General features: G+C 44.6%; 1 long non-coding RNA gene across 1 annotated transcript; it reads left to right on the forward strand.

Annotated features, from left to right (window-relative positions):
• Positions 1-3824: 3824 nt before the first annotated feature.
• Positions 3825-5012, forward strand: LOC116069857. The gene is made up of 3 exons (XR_004110170.1): positions 3825-3888; positions 4205-4411; positions 4723-5012. It is a non-coding gene; the product is annotated as an uncharacterized LOC116069857 (long non-coding RNA).
• Positions 5013-17042: the final 12030 nt, after the last annotated feature.

Here is a 17042-nt window from a genome sequence, read left to right on the forward strand (position 1 = left end):
AAAAAGAAAGAAAAAAAGAAATAAAAACAACCTGACCATCCTATTCACTCTCTAAAATAGTCCACACTCCTTTGGACAGAGCCAAAGGGTGCTTCTCTGGGTGCTCACAATCTCCGGTGAGAGCAAGCTGAAGAAGGAGATACGTTACCAGACTTTCCAGAAAGACAGACAGTCATTTTAGAAATGCAATCAAAAGAAAGCAACCTGCCCTTTGCCCTGAAGCTTCCCATCAGATCCAGGCACTCACTTGTCACAGGCCTTCAGAGCACCAGAGAACTGTCCCCACACTCAGAGGCAGGCGAGGGAGCCGCTCGTTCCTGGTGCTGAAAGCTTGTGGGTAGATAATTATTCAAGGTCTGACTTTTAGTGTTGGATGCCAGAAAAAGGGGGATGGGGAGGAGGGAGATGCAAACCCTGAAGGTTAGCCAATGCTTTGCAAACTCTTGCTTAAGGATTTCCTAATTACGCTAAGTGGTTCCGCCAGTCTGGTGCACTTAAAAGCCGCTGTTTGTGTGACGTCACCTTTGGGCCCATTATCTCAGCAGTCAATTTGCAGTATTAGGAGAGGCGGCAAGAAAATATTTGCAAACATCAACATTCTCAAGTCTTAAGAGATAATCCCCCCTTTCAACTCCCCGTGAGCATATCAGCGGAGCGCTTGGGTTTCCAGGTTTCTCTAAATGGCAGCAGCAGCAGCTGGATTGTACAGAAAACCTTTCTTCTGAGGAACGCAAAGACATTTCTTAGCGGTATCACATCAATCGCCAGGCAAGTCCTCAAAGGCTGGCAAGCGGGAGGTAATTAGAAATGCAGATTGAGACTTTAAAGCCAGCTCCCAGAGGGGGCACTCACCTGAATAAACCTGGGTAGGGTTTTAGTTTAAGGATAGTTTACACCAGGTGGGTAGGTTTCTAGTTTAAACGTGTGCAAGAGTTTCTGACCCATGGGGCATTACATAGCGTCATTCATCTCTCACAGTGGAAATATTGTCATTAGTACTTTCAACCTGCAGGGAAACTGAAGGAGATCACTGAAACTGGGCCCCTCGACATAAGTGACACAAAGTGTCACATAAGTGACAACCTGAATTGGGACTCAACCGTATTGTCTGCTCTCTAAAGTCCAGATCCTAGATGGCCCTGTGTCTCTACAGTCCCTTTTCCACCCAGACAGAAGGCTGTGGGGTTTGAACGGATGCTTTACTTAAGAGATGGAGCTCTTACTGGGGTAGCTTGGGAAGTAGAGGGTGCTTTGGAGCCAGACGGTCTGGTTTTGAATCTTGGTTCCTCTAATCATTACGTGGGCTACCCTGGCCAAACTCTCCTAGCCTCAGTTTCTTTATCTACACAGTGAAATTGGGGTGTGTTTTGGATCACTGTTGCGGAGATTAGTAAGAACATGCACATCAAGTGGTTAGTATGACACCCGCACAGAGTAGGTCCTCAGTAAATTCGTCAGTATTATCTTTATTATTATAATATTGTCACAGTCCATTATTTGTTTGGCCATAACAAAGTATCTTAAATGGAGTATTATATATAGACATTCTGCCTCGTTATTGTGGTGTTGGGAGGAGCCCGACTGTGTCAGGACCTATGGAGAAGTGATTGACTATGGAGATGAGGAGCTAGCAAGCTCATGGGCTGGTCTAACCTTATAGCCTCCCACTCTTGTAAGAGGTAGCCGGGTCAGTTTAAGAACTTCATTGATCCCTTCCCTGAAGCCTTCCAAGGACGGGGTTTCCATGGCCTATCTACTGGGGCTTACTTCACCAACGTTCAACTGGTTCTCAGTGCTGTTCCACTGGGCACTAAGCTTCTAACACATGGGACTTTGGGAAACACACTCAAATCACATGCACACCAGAGACCATGTCCGTCCTATGCATTATGATAGAGTACGTTGTGTGTTTTGTTGCTGTAGTAAATGTTTACTGTTGCTGTTATTATTAACTGATTCTGTTCTGTGAATAGAAAGCTGCTGTGTCCTTAAATGCATACACTGAGTCTTAAAGGACCCTTGCCCAGTTTGTCCTAGAAAATCTGAGGGCCAAACTTCCATCTCTGAATCTACTTTGCCAGGGCCTTTTCTCCTCCAAGGGAGACAGCTGTTCCCATGGTACTTTTCCTTCAGTTGCTTCTCCCAGGACCCTCATTGGCCGAGTCTTCCCTAGGCAAACCCTCAGTGGACTCTCAAAGCATGCAAGCTGCACTTGATTTCATATGCAAGAGAGAGCCCAGGGCTCCACATTAGTATCTTAAATTACGAGGCACTGAATAAACTCCAGGTCGGGCCAGCTGGAATAAGTAGAGAAATAATAGGAAACCAAGCAGCTCCAAGCCAAGTAGCTCAACTCGGTATCAAATGAAATTCAGCCATATTTAAAAGTAATTCAGTTCATTTGAAGCTTCTAGACATTCCAAAACTCAGTAATAACTAAAGCACACAGTGTCGTGAACAAAATGAAAATGTGACCCTGGAGCCTAGCATTTATTTAGAACTGAGCAGCTGAAAATTGCCCTCGCTAACTGATAGGCCTAAAGTTATTACTTCATTCACTTAAGCATTTTACATAAGGTAATTCTCTGATGATAAATCACATTGAAATTGATTTCAGTTTAAAAAATAAAAAAAAAAATCTACATTAAAATGTGCATGCTCAAAGACTGGCAGAGCTGAATTATTGGGGTGCTCATGCTAAGAATGAATGACAAATTGGAAAATAAGCATGTAGTCACTTTGAGAAAAATAAATCTGGTCCCCAGCACCACCCATTATGCAGAAGAAAATAAACTGCCTCTCGTTTCATTAGGAAAACTCATCTGCATCAACGTTTATACTTACATATGTAATAATGCATGGTCCCAGCCTGAATACAAGGCAGTAATTCAATCAAAAGCTCACTTGATATGCTATCATAACCAGCCAAAATGGAAACAGAACCTGGGGAATAAATCACCCTCTTACTATTCAGCTGGGACCACACTGGGCTATTTTATACTATGAGCATTGGTGCAGTATTTCACAAATACAAAAATCTTTATTTTCCCTTTCTTTCCTGACATGTGGCTGTTTGAACTGGCAGCTTGCGTAACTCTAGCAGGTGCTGAAATGGAGCCCCATGGTGGAATCTGACTGCGAGCAGCGAAAGACAATAAGGCAATTAACATTTTTTTTAATTAAACTAATGTTAATCAAAATCTTAGCAACACTTGAAATTTTAATCCTAAGCATAAGGTTTGTACACACATTTCCATTTTTCAGGGAAGAAATCCAATGAAAATTAGCATCACTTTCAAAGCAGCAAGATTTTCAGCTGCTAATTAGGCATCTTCTCCTGACTGATCATGTAACTTGGAAAATATACAAGTGGCATTTTACAGGGTTTACAAGGTTATTTCTCACATAGCACCAAGTAATCGGGTGACTGTGTCCTTGCTGTTTCTTCTGCCTGGGATCCTCCCGTGCTGGGCCTTTTATCACCCAGCATTGAATGTTATCTTATCATCCCATCTTCTCAGACTTCTCTTCATCCTTAACTGTGATGACTAGCTCTAATTGTTGACTTTGACACACCTAGAATCATCTGGGAAGAGACTCTCAATGAGACACTGTCTACATTGGGTTGTTCCATGGGCATGTCTTTAGAGAACTGTCTAAATGAAGTAAATTGATATGGGAAGACACAGCCCACTGTAGGCAGCATCACTCCCTATGCATGAGGTTCTGACCTGAATAAGAGTAGAGATATGACTCCAAGGTAGCAAGCAAATGAGCACAAATATATTCAGTTCTCTCTACTCTTCACAGTGGGTATCTTGAGACCAACTGCATCAAATTCCTGCCACTCCGATTTTCCTGTGATGATGAACTATGCACTCTGGAATTGTGAGCTTATTAAACTCTCTCTTCCACAACTGCTTTTTGTCAAGTTTTGTGATAGATCACAGAAACAGAAATGGAATTAGGACACCAGTTTTGCTTCCTACTACACCATTCTGATTCATCATAAAAATTTTGAGGCATTTTTAAGATTGGAGAAAATAAAAGAAATCTGATGTCCTTGTGTTGAAGCTGACACCTGGCCATAATTTCACATGCCAACCCATAACTGCACCTCTTCCTTGTGCCCAGACAATGCCAGAGTCCACAGAAACTATTTTGATGACCTGTTTTTACTGTTTGTTTGTTTTGATTTTTTAAGGTAAACACTTTTAATATCTCCCCATAAGGAGGCATGGACTTTGGCAACAGTGCGAGGCAGCAGAATGGAGAAATCCAGAGAAAGAGACCGTAGAGCATCAACCCTGCATTCAGAGGTCCTGCATCGACATTACAGGATGACACCAGCATTTTGGACCAGAAACCTGAGCGTTTGCCCAGAGTCTACTTCCTCAAGTTCTTATCTAAGGTAAAAAATGAACGGGAGAGTCTCCCTAGTTCAGAAAGTCATACCTGGGCTCCATTCCTAGTCAACAGTGGGTTAGTAGTCAGGAACATAGTAAACAAAAGTCCCATCTGTATACATCCTTCAGTCCGGCAACCACAGGTAGCATGTTAAGTTAGTGCAGGTTAAGGTGGGAACTCAGAACACGGTCATCCTTGCCACCCAGAGGGGTGAGTGGGCAGACTGCTCCCCCATGGTCCAAGTGAGGTTCTAAGGGTGGGCTGGAATGTGTTGGGGTCAGACAGGCTCCTCAAAGTCAATTTCTCTCTTTTCAGATCTACAGTAAGATTGAGCTTGCTCACTCTCTTTGAAGTTCAATGTGGCAATGTGGCTGGAGTGGCCAAGGATATAAACAAAAGCAAAACAGATGAACAATTCCTTAGGTTCATCCCCTCATCCACCATAACCTGACACGTCCCAAAGAAGTTAGTTGTCTCCGCTTGATACCCAGATTGAGAACAAGATAAGCTGCAATCTCCTGTATTGGATAGTTTTATGCCAGTTTGACACAAACTAAAGTCATTTTGGAAGAAGGAACTTCAGTGGATAAAATGTTTCCACCAGATTGGCCTGTGGCAAAGCTTTGGAGACGTTTTGTTGATTAATGATTGATGTGGGAAGGCCCTGCTCACTGGGGGTGGTGCTGCCCCTAGGCCTTTGGTCCTGGGTGCTTTAAGAAAGCAGGCTAAGCAAGCCACAAGGAGCAAGCCAATAAGCAGCATCCCTCCATGGTCTCTGCGTCAGTTCCTGCCTCTAGATTACTATCTTGAGTTCCTGCTCTGATTTTCATTAATAATAAACTGAAATGTAAAACTATTAGCTGAAACAAACCCTTTCTTCCCCAAGTTGCTTTTGGTCATGGTATTTTTATCAGAGCAATAGAACTCCCAAGATATTCCTGTACTAGCTGGTTTTGTGTGTCTACTTGACACAGGCTGGAATTATCATAGAGAAGGGAGCTTTAGTTGGGAAAATCCCTCCATGAGATCCAGCTGTGGGGCATTTTCTCAATTAGTGATCAAGGGGGTGAGTAGGGCTCCTTGTGGGTGGTGCCATCCCTGGGCTGGAAGTCTTGGGTTCTATAAGAGAGCAGGCTGAGCAAGCCAGGGGAAGCAAGCCAGTAAGGAACATCTCTCCATGGCCTCTGCATCAGCTCCTGCTTCCTGACCTGCTTGAGTTCCAGTCCTGACTTCCTCTGGTGATAAACAGCAATGTGGAAGTAAGCTGAACAAACTCTTTCCTCCCCAACTTGCTTCTTGGTCATAATGTTTGTACAGGAATAGAAACCCTGATTAATACAGTTCCCCTAACTCAATCTATGCCAGACACTGAGGCTCAGGCAGAACAAACCCTCATAGACCTCAGCAAAATGTGTCACCCCATTATAACCTAGTCTGTCCTGGCTGAGGCAGGTCACACATGAGAGGCGGCTAGTATGAGAAAGACTCTCTTACAAAGGGTGTGGAGTCTCACAGAGTTTCTCAGCCTTAACACTATTGACATTTTAGGTCTCAACTCCCTAGAGCCAAAAGCAAACTCTCTCTAAGTTACAGCAACCCAAATGTCTTTAGACAATAAAACTCCCCTGTAGAACAGTCATTTCCAAGGGCCGTTTGAGAAGCCCTGCTCCCAATCGAGCTGGACAAGCTAACCAAATGCGGTGCTTCCAGTGAGCACCTCCATGCTGCTTCATCACATGGAAGAGGGAGGCATCGGATGGCAGAAGGGAACACACATGAGGCAAAGGAAAGAGTCGGAACACTTCTCTCTATGAGTTGAGGGAGCCGAGCTCAGAGGATGCATACAAACCACATCCATCATGGAATGAACACTCTCCCAATTCAGGGCCCTTGCACGATACCAGAAAATGTGTTAATGAGCTAGTGGATCAAAACTTGTCCCCCAAATCAGGTCCCACCACCTGTCTGGCATCTGACTTCATGGAGAGAGGTGTCCTGAAGAGAGATTCAACTTTAAATAGAAGGCCAAGCACTTGCAAGTAGACCTAGTCAGGATGTGGTCTCTCCCACCACTGTCTGGGATTCAGACACGTCCTGTAAGATGGTTGTCTTAATTAGGGTTTCTACTGCTGTGAAGAGACACCATGACCATGGCAACCCTTGTAAAAGAAAGCATTTCATTGGGGCTGACTTACAGCTTCAAAGGTTTAAAGTTCATTTTCATCATGGTGGGAAGCATGGCAGTGTGCAGGCAGATGTGGTGCTGCAGAAGGTGCAGAGAGTTCTACATCTGGATCCATAGGCAGCAGAAGGCAGCTGTGTTCCATATTGGCCAGGCTTGCGCTTAAAAGACCTCAAAGCCCTCCTCCATGGTGACACACTTCTTCCAACAAGGCCACATCTCCTAATAGTGTCACTCCCTATGGGCCAAGCATCCACACACACGAGTCTATTCCTATCAAACCACCACAGATGGTATGACAAGTTGTTAGAACCATGTGAAATTGAACAGGATCCCCTTCTAGCTTGTGCCTTTTCCTTCTCCCAGCATGAGATTCCTGGGAAAATTCCCAGTTCTTTGGGATTCCACTGTTTCAATCATCTGATCATCAGTTGTCTCCTTAGAATATCTTAGCTATGCCAGGGAATATTCTAAGTCTGCAGTATCTGAACAGTCAATTCACATGCCAGATCCTTACAAAGGTTTCCACACAGAACTTAATCATCTCAGGAGTTTATACATATTTCCTTACACAAGCCTTGTAAGATCTTGTTTCGTTGGACCCGTCACTGTCCCCATTGCACAGACAAAGAGAATGAGGCAGAGTTCTAATTTACCCACAGGTGCACAGTTCCTAAGTTGCAGGGTGGCAGTCGAGGTGATTAGTCTGTGTTCATCCTCACTCCACCATGCCAGGTTAGCAGAAACAGCTCATTTTATGATATCTCAGGTTTCCAATCACTGTTATATTGTGACCCATGCAGGCCACATTGCCAAATGGTACGAGACACGGAATGAAGCGGGACATTTACCATGCACCAGATTGCTCAGTCAGTGGTGGCCAGTCTCTTAGGCATTTCCAGAGTGAACATAGGTCTCCTTGGAACCTCCTGGGATCTTTCCATTGATAGTGTCTGCATGCAGAAAGGGGTAAGTAGGTGCTCAGATGCTTAAAGTCCATTCTCGCCAGGAGAAAGCAGCAAGTGCCAAAAGATACCATGGTACAGTGACAAAGCTGAGCTGTGTGTTTGGCACCTGCCATACCCTCGAGTGTGCTCAGAGCACATCGTATGCACTAGCATATTTCGTCCTGCAGCTAACTGTGGCTCGTGCACCACAGAGTGAGTATTCAGAATGTTCCCAAATCTAACCTCTCTGAGCACCAGTGAGATGCTGCTAGTGGAAAACCCCGCACCTGACAGCGTGGGATGCATTGTGGTCGAATTAGGGCCTGCTGAAAGTGTTGAGCAATTAGATTCTCTTCCAGTAAGTCCACAGCAGCGAAGAGCAAAGAGGACCCAGGAGCTGAGCTCTGAGTAGCCACCATTTAGCATATGGACCCTGATGATCTGTAGAATGAAGAAAACTCAAATGTTGTACTCCCACTGTCTTAGTCAGAGTTTCTATTCCTGCACAAACATCATGACCAAGAAGCAAGTTGGGGAGGACTTATTGGGGTTTATTGAGCTTACTTCCACATGGCTGTTGATCACCAGAGGAAGTCAGGACTGGAACTTAAGCAGGTCAGGAAGCAGGAGCTGACGCAGAGGTCATGGAGAGATGTTCCTTACTGGCTTGCTTCTTCTGGCTTGCTCAGCCTGCTCTCTTATAGAACCCAAGACTTCCAGCCCAGGGATGGCACCACCCACAAGGGGCCCTACCCCCTTGATCACTAATTGAGAAAATGCCCCACAGCTGGACCTCATGGAGGCACTTCCCCAACTGAAACTCCCTTCTGTGATAACTCCAGCCTGTGTCAAGTTGACACACAAAACTAGCCAGTACATTCACCCCATGCATACACAGGTGTATGCACACACATGTGTATATGTGTAAGTGCATATATATATATATATATATATACACATATGTGTATATATACACATATATATATATGTATATATATATATATATATATATATATATATCCTTTCCCTACCTAAACACACACACAATGTATCTGTGCACATGTCTTCATGTACACACACACTATATATATGCACATACAGCTGTATACATGCACACACACATATATGTATACATACACACACACACATATATATATATACATATATATGCATACACTAGTGTATACATGTACATTTAGGTGTATACATGCACATAGGTGTATATACGCACACACAGGTGTATATGTATACATACAGATATATATATATATATATATGTACACACACACACACATATATGCAAACACTGGTATATACATGTATATTTAGGTGTGTACATGCACATAGGTATATATATGCATAGACATAGGTATATATATGCACAGACACAGGTGTATATATGCCCATAGAGGTATGTGTTATGCACATATAGGTGTGTATATATAGTATGTATGCACAACATATAAACATGCACATTCTGCTTCATGGCAAGAAGGAGTGGCTTCTCCATGGCTTCTCTCTCCATTAGGACTTCTATTTTAGTGACAGGAACTAACTATTTAGCCCAGTCCCGCTTTGAATTCCTAATCTTCCTGCCTCAGCTCCTGTGGAACTACCCACTATCCTTCAGAACCACTCTGTAGAATGCTTCTAGTCTGGTGAAACAAGGAGAGACCGGTCGGTCTGAACCTGCAGGCATGTCTGCGATGCTCTGATATATGTCTAGAGTGCTTCCGAGCTGCATGCCAGGCGACAGTAGAGGCAGTGTTTGCTTTCCAGTTCCCCAGTGGCCAAAGTGCTCGTAACACAAGACTGCATTAATAGATGAGCAGTGACTGTTGTGGTCATTTCAGCCTCTGTGTGTGTGTGTGTGTGTGTGTGTGTGTGTGTGTGTGCGTGCGCGCGCGCATGCTCATGTGTGACCTTGACCTCAGGTCAGCTTCCTCCTTGTTGGTAGGAAGACCCCATAATCTCTCAAAACAATACTGCTGCTCAATGGAAATATGGAGTGACTGAATGCCCACACAAGGTCTCCCAGGATGCAGCACAAACGAATGGGCCATTTGCTGAGCACTCGCAACTGTACCAGGACTCCATTGCAATCCAAGACAAGCTGGCAGGGTTTATTTATTTATTTATTTATTTATTTATTGCTTGTAATATTCACTTTGGTGTCAATAATCATTCTTCAGTCTTCTGGCCAGGCCCGGGGGAGTTGACTGGGGTGGGAGGATGATCTTACTCCTGCCTTGCCCCATGAGGTGCTCAGTAAACTCCCTCCCCCCAATTTCCTTCACCTCCTCACTGGCTGCAATAAAAACCTTTCACCAGTTGACAAGAAGAAGTCAGCGCTGCCTCAACTGTTGAAGAATTCAAGGAGCCTCTTTCTCATTTTAATTGGTTTCCTAATTGGACTGTTTATGGGTTGTGCAATAGCTTGGGATGAAAAGACCCAGAGAGCAATTATTGCGCCTGGCATTGCTATCTGGCAGGAGTTAAGAGTTTAATAACCAGAAGGAGAAAGCCCCCAAGTCTACAGCAGTGTGCCATGTTTTGTTCTCCAGAAACATCCTGGTTCCAAACAATCCCCCATGTCAGAGATGATGTCAGGCAGTGCCTTGCTAGCAGTTCTCCCTCCATGAGTCCAGAGTCCTGGCTCCCTTCTGATTTAGTGGAATGTAAAGTCTGGGGTTCTCTGGAGCCTGTCAGATTTTTAACTGCTCACTTGCTGGATGGCTGGAGATAAGGGGGGGCGGGTGGGAAGTGCCCTTGATGGACCTGATTGATTCTGTGGAAGGAAGGTTTGTCTTCCCTGGTGGGATGGATGACTTCATTTGGTTAGATGAGGTCACCCCCGTCACAGCGATAAAGCATCGGATATTCACAGGGAAGCCACTTTCCAAAGCAGTCCCTGAACAAAAGCCTGCTGGTGTCCCCTTTGCCTCCGCGTCTTTGGCAGCCAGCCCACCAGCCCACCTCTGCACAAGGACCCTTCCACCGACGGGCGGTTTACTTCAGAAATAAACTCAGGCTGCATTGTACATTGGGATCCAAACTGGCTGGTTCATGCCCACAGAAATTTGGAGGGACAGAGGGAGACAGAGAGCAGGACAGATCCATTAGGTGTTTTGCTGGCCTGAGGAAGGAAATCTCATCCTATCTGTTGACACATTGCTACAACAGAGGCCTTGGTTATTTAAAGTCAGCAGTGTTCTCTTTCAGCCGGGGAGAGTCCCTGGTATCAATTTTGTGCCAGAGAAACAGGAGGTCTGGGAACTTGGCTTTTGCCTAATCCTGAAGACTACAAGTCACTTTTTCATAATGCCACACCAGTAAACATGGTCCCTAAGGGGGCAGCACAGGAAGGAGGTTCTGGATTGGGTGAGGGGGCGGGGGAGACAGGAAAGGGTTTGTGAAAGGTTTTCTCTTAAGTAATAGGAGAAATCTGTCTGCCACCTCAGATCATACCTCCCACCTGAAGGGATAAAGTGTGTTTGGGACTGAGTCCTGGACAGATCTCATCCGACCTGTGACCTTCATCATGATTTGGCTAAGCACCTGGAATCTGGTGGCCAGTGTGAGCCAATCAGGAACTTCCCAAGGTCAAAATAGTACTGTTTGCACCCCTACTGCATCCCAGGTACTCCTGAGCCTCACACACACAGATATTGTCAGCCTCTAGATCTTTCAACTCAACTGTGATTGCCCAAGAAATGACACGGCTAAAGCACATCTTAGGATTTTCTCATGAAATTGTAAAAGTTTTTGTTGAAAAGTTAAAAAAAAAAGATTAACTTAACCATAAATTTTAAGCAGAAACCTCCTTTAGCATGTGGGCTGTCGACATGGCTCAGCAGATCAAGGCACTTGCCACCAAGTGTGATAACCTGAGTTCAGTCACCAGGCTCGAGATGGTAAAAGGACAGAATTGACTCCACAAGCTCCTCCACTCTACAAGCTCCTTTCCCTACCTAAACATACACACACAAACACACACACACACACACACACACACACACAATGTATCTGTGTACATGTCTTCATGTACACACACTAAATAAATGTAAAAAAAAAGAAAGAAAGAAGGAAGAAGAAAGAAAGAAAATGAGGTTTATTGGAGGCTAAGGCAATGACAGCCAGACTGTGACCAGATACTGTGAGAAGCCTCCATGTGAAAAAAAAAATATATTGTTGTTTTAGGAATGTTCACATGGGAAGTAATGTTGCTTAGAACAGAGGGAACACAAGCACTCAGCACACAATAGATGCTCAGTTAAAGCTGTGATCACACTCGGCATCTTTCCTAAGAGGGCTACAATACATATACTTGCAGATTTCCTCCCCTTTCCACTCTATCCTCCTTTCCATGTATCACTTGGAGGTGTCTCAGCAAGTTTGGATGTCTGGATTTCCATAGACAAGCACCATTTCTGTCCCAGTTTCTCTGACCCTAGTATATGACCACTGAGGACTCTCTTTGGGCTGCTTTAGGTCACATGTCCATTTCTGAGGTATGATGATTTGAATGGCCAGCTCTGGTCCGGTACACACCCCCTAAGTCTATGGTGTGGAAGCAGGAGCTTTCCAAGAGAGAACCCAGGTCCTCACTAGATGCAAGAATGCACCTTTCTTTGGACAGACAAGTGAAGACTTTGAGGCCTACAACTTCCAGGTAGGTCATTCATGTGAGGCCATCCTCAGATTCAGGAAGATTATCCATTGTGTTTTTCTCCCTTCTTCCTGATTCTGGCTACTGAGGACTGTAGGCAAATATACCTGAACATTTCACAGAGCTTGAGAATTTACTCCAAGGTCAACACTGTCAGTTGGAGATGTCAGTGAGAGCTCTGTGCCAGCTACTAGGTCACTGACCACTTATTCTGACTCCCACATTTAACCCTTTGAGAATGACATTACTGTCACCCCCCCACTCCCAGCTTAAAATACCTTCTAACTTTCTAAGGATAATTAAATTTGTTCATCATTTTTCTTTTCTTCTTTCTTCCTTTTCTTCTTCTTCTTCTTCTTCTTCTTCTTCTTCTTCTTCTTCTTCTTCTTCTTCTTCTTCTTCTTCTTCTCCTCCTCCTCCTCCTCCTCCTCTTTCTCCTCTTCCTCCTCCTTCTCTTCTTTCTTCTTCTTCCTCCTCTTGTTCTATTCTTCTCCTCCCTTCCCTCCTCCTTTTCCTCCTCCTCTTCTTCTTCTTGACACAGAGACTGAGCATATAGCTCTGGTTACTCTGGAACTCACCATGGAGACAAGGTTATCTTGGAAATCACAGACATCTGCCTGTCTCTGCCTCTTAAGTCTGGAATCAAAGGTGTAAGCCACTACTTTAGAATATTCTTGAGTTTTCCACAATAGTAATTGAATTGTGAAAGACAAACCCACAGTCTGAGTCAGATGGATAGTGTGAGTGCTTGTTTCATGTCTTCTCAAGAGCTTTTATTATAGTTACAGATTCCTAACCCCCATGCCTTTCATTGAATATCCCAGTGTTAGCAGGGATATAGGCAATAGAAACACTTCTACTTCACTTTCACAGGCTGAGAAAATGAGGCACAAGTATTTATGGCTTGATAGAGGATATGTCCAGATTTGAACTCAGACTTTGAACCAGGGCTCATCCTGTGAAGTTCTATACCACACTAGCTCCAATGGGTGTTCCCATTATAGGGAAATGAGAAAAGAGCCCCTTTCAAACTTGCCCATCGCAAAACCCTTCCTTTATAAGATTCCATAAAGCTAAGCTTGTACACATTCCATGGTGGAGAATGCCAGCCTAAGACAATTGCCCATTTCCTTGAGCCTCCCTTAACCTCATATGATGGTCATAAGACAGTCGGCTATGAACAAAGAAAAAGGGTAGAGGAGCCAGTTAGGAGATGAGTTTGAAGTGTAAGGCCTTAGAGAATGAGCAGAGTCAGTCAGTCATGAAAAAGAAACAGGGATCTGAGAACAGAAGAAATGTCCACATATTTCCCCCTACACTTCCTCAGAGCAACTCGAGCCTTGTCTATGAACTCTTCCCCAAAGACTCTCTGACCAAGCAAATAGTAGCACTGGAGATGCTGAACATTCACCCCATTGGGGGGGTAGCTAGCCATACCTAGTCGTCCTTGGCTACTTACACAGGGTACTAATGGAAGCTTGGAAGGGTCTGGGCCACTACCCAGACAGGATCTCGATGCCACACAGTCGAGATTGCTCCCATTATGACCCCATGTGGCAGCCTGAAAATAAGCCTGCTGATGCTCTCTTCTTAAATGAGCCTTTTATGCTTCTCTTTTTAAAAGGTAGAGTTTAACCTTCCTGTTGAATGCAGGTCCACTTAGTGACTTGATTTTAATGAACAGACAGGACTGTCTTTGAAGCTACCGCACACAAAGGATAGCATCTCCCCAGGTCCTTCTCCCAGTCTTTCTTTTGTCTCTTCTGATCCCTATCTCTCTTCCCTGCCCCAACCCTACTCTCTATGGATACTTCCTTCAGAGTACCCCACCAGGTTGAGAGGTTGACCAGTTACCCAGTGAGGCTGCCAAAGTTATTCTTAAAAGCCCCAGCCGAGTCCTCAGCCAAGAGCTCACTGTGAGTGTCACATTTGTAGTTGGAATTTTTCACTTTAGCTCTTAAGGAGTAGGGGTCAGAGAGAGGGAAGTGGGCTAGGAGAGTAGCCCACCTTCTCTTTTAAATCATTTTTGTCTTTTTTTTTCTTTACCCTATGAGAAGAGAAGATGCAGGACAAATAAAACAAGGAATTGCTCCTCATTTGAGGGTTCTGGGCTTGAGAGAATCAGATCCTGGAAGCTTTGGGGAAAGCCGACAGAAATTTCAAAAGGTTTTCCTGGCCAACTTCACCATGTCTAAAGCACCAGTGTTCTCAACATTCTAACTGAAAGCATTCTGTGGAGCTGGAGGCTCGCATGGCCTTTCCAGGTCCTCCCGAACATAACACCCTCCCCTCGCTAAACTGTCAGGAGAACAAGATCTTCCTTCTTTTTTTCTATCTTTGTTTACTTGAGATAAGGTCTCATTTTTGTAACCCAGGCTGGCCTCGAACTTAAAGCAATTTTGGGCCTCATTACGAGTGCTAAAGCTGTTTCTCTTGATTCAAGGACAGCTGCTCTGGACCAGGACTGGAGTGGCCACGAAGCACAGATTCCCCCCTGAGCATCTGACAGTTTCATTCGTCAGTTTCCTGCTGCATGATGCCAGATGCCGGATGAGCAGATGAGGCAGGGACACCGGGCCAGGGACTCCGGCCCCTGGGCCCTCTCTGCCTGGTAGGGACCCTGCAAAACTGTCCATTTTTGATTACAGACTGCAAGGCTCTTCCTTGATTTTTCCACCCCCACGAAAGGTAATTGGATGAACTTTTTTTTTTTTTTGTTACCTCAACAGCAGCAGTTGAAATTAAAAGGGTTTCTTTTTAACTATCAGTCAAAGAGAAAACTGGATTAATTGGGGGCTGGAGGTGGGAAGCACATGGGATGGGACAGGTCAGGACTATGTGGCCTGGCCTGAAGCATGCTGGGATTGAGATGTCTTTCTCTCACCATTGTTCTTGGGCTAGTCCTGGTTTCAGTCGTGGAGTGAGGGGTTGTGTGTTGATGGTGGAAACACTAGAAATATCTAGTTATAGACAGAGCTAATTGAAGCCACAGTACAGCAACATCCACTGCGCAGCCACTCAGAGGACTCTCCCGCATTGGTCAGGGATAGCACTCACCTGGGAGTCTGGATTTCCCCTAGTGCTTTTCTCAGCCGTTCTATACTGGTCTAGGCAGGTATAAAAGGCTCCCTTTTGAGCTCCATGGCAGCCTTGTGAGACCCTAGCTTGGAGGCAGGAAGGCTGCGGCCAGCAATTTCTTTATAACTGGTCCCTGCACCATTCCCCAAAGGGCGTCCTAGGCAGGTGCATGCATCTGCTCCCCCACCCCCATCCGGTTCACACAAATAAAATCCTAAGAATGGCCAATATATTCTGCGCAGTCACAATAGCCCTCAAGAAGGAATGCATAAGCTCATAACTTCCAGCCCAGGCTATTTAGCATCCCATTAAAAATATTCAAAATATAAATCAAAATTCATGGGAATAAGTAATATTCAATTTAGAATTTATGGTATTTTAAAATAGGATGATTTCCTCAAATGCGCAATAAATTTGGTTTTGTGGAATTGCACTCGCCAGCTTATCTGGACGGCGGCTCTATCTGCACAGCCCACCAAAGCAGAGTCACTTTACAGAATCTAAATTCACAAATCAACTGTCGTCTTCACTTCACTGATTCATTGCTGATGGGCCTTTCATAAGGTAAGAAAAAAAAATTCCTTTCCAGAGTTGACAAGAGTAATAAATGGGCAGGTTAGCGCTGCCCATCCATCCGCTGGCCCGCTGACCCGCCTGTAGTGATACATGGCAGAATAAACTCATAAACCAGCCGTGGCATGTGACCTCTGCAGAGTAAATGGAAACAGAGGTGCATTCGTGTTGATCACTGTGTGTGAGGAAGACGGTCTGACCAGAAATTACACAGACCCAAGGAACACCTCGGAAACAAGAGAGTAAACAGGGTAACAGAGAGTCAAAAATCCTGACCCTTTCCTGGGGTTCGCTTCGTGTCCCACAGTCTCCCTCACCCTGTTCTTCAGGACAACTCGATGCTAGTATAACACAGAGCCAGAGAGGTCACCTTGAAGTCTGGGGAGCCAACCCCACTAAGGCTAGAAGAAAGGAGGGCAGGAAGGGAGGGACTGGGGAAGGAAGAAGAAGCCAAGGGACTGAGGAAGACACCAGATACCGACTTCTGATCCTTAAGCATGCATCATCCAGCAAAACTGTCTTTCATTTAGCAAAGAACAGTGACGTAAATTTTAGAAAAAGAAAAGAAAACTTTCATATTCTGAGCCGTGGCCTACAGTTGGTTACATGGTTTTCTGTGCTCTTTTGTTTACCTTGAAGCTTATAGAATGGAATCAAATGTTTCTACTTTGCAATGAATGGTTTTTCTCAGAGCAAACTATGACACTCACTTTGGTTTGAGAGAAACACACACACACACACACAGAGAGAGAGAGAGAGAGGGGGGGAGGGGGAGGGGGAAGGGGAGGGGAAAGAGAGGGAGAGAAAGAGAGAGAGAGAGAGAGAGAGAGAGAGAGGGAGAGAGAGAGAGAGAGAGAGATACACATTCAAGAATATCCTAACCATGACAACCCATGCAAACATATAAATCTCATTTCATTACACTCAACCCTGGCACAGAAAGCAAATGTCAGGTTTTAGAAGGAATAAGATTTGGATTTCTGTTTACAAGTACTTCTCAGTAGTATAGATCCTGATCTTGTTCATTTAGACTGTACCCAAATACTCTCTCAGAAAGCAAATGTTTCTGAAGGAAGAAGCTTTTTTAAAATATTTACTATTTTTATTTTATGTGTGTGGGTGTAGTGGCTATTCCTGGTTGTCAACTTGACTATATCTGGAATGAACTACAATCCAGAATTGGAAG

The sequence above is a fragment of the Mastomys coucha genome, unplaced genomic scaffold (genome assembly GCF_008632895.1).
Source record: "Mastomys coucha isolate ucsf_1 unplaced genomic scaffold, UCSF_Mcou_1 pScaffold22, whole genome shotgun sequence".
Taxonomy (NCBI): Eukaryota; Metazoa; Chordata; class Mammalia; order Rodentia; family Muridae; genus Mastomys; species Mastomys coucha.